We start from the raw sequence: 3,828 nt of genomic DNA on the forward strand, positions 1-3,828 counted from the left end.
AGGAAGTCACACTAGGTATTCAATAATAATGAAGAATGGAAAAGACTTTAAACCATCTTATCTCAGAAGTGTTCGTAACCGTGTTCTACTCAATTAGCTGAGCTGAAAGGTGCCCACAGCCACCTGCCAATTATGAAAAGGGCTAATAGCAAATATTTTTACAGATTCAGCCTATTTGCATGGTGCATGTCATCTGTTTGGAGCAGTATGGAAGCAAGGAGGGTTTAAAAGGAGTGACGGAACTTCCATTTAACATGCTGAACAAACAAGTAACCTAATATCTGCTGTGATGCTACCAAGACGGTTGGCTCTCATTAAATGCCAGGCCCATAAAAAGGGAAATGACTATGTCACTAAGTGTAACAATATAGCAGACTTAGAAGCAAAGCGAGCATCAAAGTTTTAGCTGGCAGTGCAGGTGCCAATAGTCCTTATAGAACTGCAGCCTCAGTTGAAAGATATTATTTGTATTCAACATCAAGCAAGTCTTTACTAAGACTTGATGTGGCTCCAGATGGGAGCGCAGAAGGACGCACAGGGTATTTGGCTTTCACATGAAAGTCTAATCATAGCACCCACAGCACTGCTAAACATTTTGATTTCAGATGCTCATAGATTTGACTATTGTGCAAGAGAAGAGGTTGTGAGAAAAATCAAGCAACCTGAGAAATGGTCTTCATATCTGCATGCTATGCTGGATGAGTTCCTAGCTTCATTTGAAATATGTGCTAAGTATAATGTTATGAAGGAAGCAGCTACACCTATTGGTCATATGCCGGTACCAGAGTGACCATTCAAGCACTTTGTGGTGAACTATGTGGACATGATAAAGTAGGCTTCAAGGCGAAAGGTACATGCTTGTAATAACTGACAGATTTAGTAGATAGGTAGAATCAATACCATCTGCAGACGAAGGGGCAGGAACAGTTATCAAATCACAAGGGAAGTGATACCTAGATTCGAAATTTCGTTAGAGATCAGTTCAGATAATAGATCAGTATTCATTCAGAAAATATAAGGCAGGTATTACAACGGTTGGGAACATAGCAAAGATTTGGGTATGTCCACAGTCCCAGGGGAAGGTAGAAAGTATAAATGGCAATCTCAAAGCCAAAATTAATAATATTTGTAGTAGTACAAGGCTTAACTTGACAAGGCTTGTTGACTAATCAACACAAGTGCAGACACACTGACCTACACCACCAAATTATCGTACACACCAACCTGTAAATGCTTCACTGTTTTTAACAATCTTTTTGCACAATGATCATTACTGGACTACATTTTTGCACTAATTCCTCAAATCTTGCTGCTGTTTTAAGGAATGTTTATGTTTACCCACTACCTCAACACCATATTTTATGTTCGGTTATGACGTGGTTGCGCACTGTCACTTTGTTGTTGCTCTTGTTTGCACATTTGCACGTGCACTTTATGTTGTCTACAAAAATGTTACTTAGCTAGTTAGTTATTGTTAATTTATGTTATAATTTATGTTAGGTCTCTCTGTCCTGTCTCTGCTAGCCAGTTAACTAGGCCTCTTGGTTAGCTAGTTTAGTGTCTCTGTTAATTTATGTTGTAAATTTATGTTGCATGTAGCACCTTGGTCCTGGAGGAACGTTGTTTCGTTTCACTGTGTACTAACTGTATATGGTTGTAATGACAATAAAGCCTACTTGAACTTGAACTTGAACTAACTGGATTGAGGCTTTACTTTTTGCACCAATGAATTAACAAGCATGCAAACTAACAGAAATACACACATAACCCTGCATGAAATGCTTACGGGTCGACCCATGCCTGTGCCATTCTGTAAAAGCCATATAAAGGCCCACCGCTAAAACAACTGCAAAAATCTTATATAAAGAAACTAACTGCCATATATGGAGCAATTTATGTGCAGGAAAAGAGCAAGGAGGCGATGAAGGAAAAGGCGCTCCATGCCCCACCACTCCAGGAGACCAGGTCTATCTGCGAGTGTCCAGGAGGATATGGCACAAGCCCAGGAGGGAGGGGTACTACAAAGTTGTGGCAGCCACTCCAACAGTGATACCACGTGGTTTTGCCTTTCACTTGAATCACTTTAACCATTACACAAGAGTCCCCAAAACATGAGTACTGAAAACTGAGGAAGAAGGAGAGAAGAACCTAACATCAAAAAAAACGTGCAAGAAATTAAATCTTTATTGAGAAATAACCAACTATTGGCACAAGTTGGATACCAAATTGCGCAGCGTCAAACACTACGCTGCTCCAAATTAAGTATGAGAAACTGCTTAAAAGCAGCACCCCACTCCTGATACAGACGAGACTGACTGACTGACTGAGACCAGTTTTCCCCCTTACACAACTGACAGGACAAACAACTGTACAGATTATGTGTGACAACGATTTATGTCCTCTATATTGTATAAATGCATTTCTGTTTAACTAACACTATATTGCTCTCACAGATAAAACAGCAGAAGCGACAACTAATTTTAATTTCCTCCACAGGAAAAGTGCACAGAAGGAAGCAAGCCTTAAACAAATTATGACAATGTATAATGCCACTAAACAACGTTCTCTTTTATTCCAGATGCAGAAATTTAATTAAAGCAGCTAATGGGTGATATTATTGTGTCTAATGAATTTTATGAATGTGATTTATATTTAACCAAAGGTTTTCTTAAATTAACAGCATTTCCTAGCAACAACAGACAAGGATACATTTCTGGACACAGTCATCAAGGACATCCCTAACTCACCCATATATAACTCTAATAAGAGACTCCACTGGTTCATATATTGATGCGTATCGTCCATGGCATGAGCCCATAATGACGTGCTGGCAACCTCTCTTGTGGGCTCCAACTGACTCTCTACGATGCGCAAAGCATCTGGGTTGAAGACTGTTATATTACGACAAGGCTGTTTAAAATTCGATCTATTTTTAAAAGTTGTATTGTGTTATGTATGTTTCATTGTAGGTTATATGATTTATCCAATTGATGTAATCCGAGAAAATCACTGTATTATTTACATGTTCATGTCATGTTATTGGGTTATGGGAAGTATAAGGTCATGGAGGTCGAGTCCTTTACTCTGTCCTAGTCAAATAAGGGCAGAGAAGTTTGGCTCGATCTTCCCTAGAATACGAATCCATGGGTTGGTCATTGATAAAAATCCAGTGATTTAATTTAATCACCAGTTAGTGTAAGGAAGACTAACTCATGGAGTCGCACTCTGGAGTAAACAATTAGTGTGGGACTTATAAGCCCCAGAGGGGGGGATATGGGAGAAATTTTTATTTAATTTCATTTGATTTTACTTACTTTTGGGGATAGAAGGTACCATATCTGTATATAATGGGGGATGTGCGTGCGAAGCTGAGACATAGGCTTCTCTGTGTGCGCGTGCATAGGAAACCAGAGCTTTACATTGGGGCACCTTCATTGTGGGCTAAAGAGGGCCCCTAATGGGAAACAGATGTTGAAGGGATGTACAGCGAGCCCTGCATATATAATGGTGAAAATGGACCAGAGATTCAGTTGTGTCCATGGTGCAGCTCCGGCCGTTATTGCATGATAATAAAGGTCGTAATCTTCTGTAAGCAAAGCCTGACTCTGAGTATTTTTCCACAACATTACAACACACACTCGGTCAGGAATATAAACCCAGAAAAAGTGAGTATCCACGATTTGGCAGGTACACGTCGGAACCAACATGGGCAACTCAATGACTGAGCGATGTGATGCACCATTTTGCCTCCTTTTATGCTTCCTGTGTCGCGACCGTACTACTTCCGGGTCCTAGTGCCGGTCGCGGAGCAAGTGTGTATGACACAGA

The sequence above is a fragment of the Clarias gariepinus genome, chromosome 28 (genome assembly GCF_024256425.1).
Source record: "Clarias gariepinus isolate MV-2021 ecotype Netherlands chromosome 28, CGAR_prim_01v2, whole genome shotgun sequence".
Lineage (NCBI taxonomy): Eukaryota > Metazoa > Chordata > Actinopteri > Siluriformes > Clariidae > Clarias > Clarias gariepinus.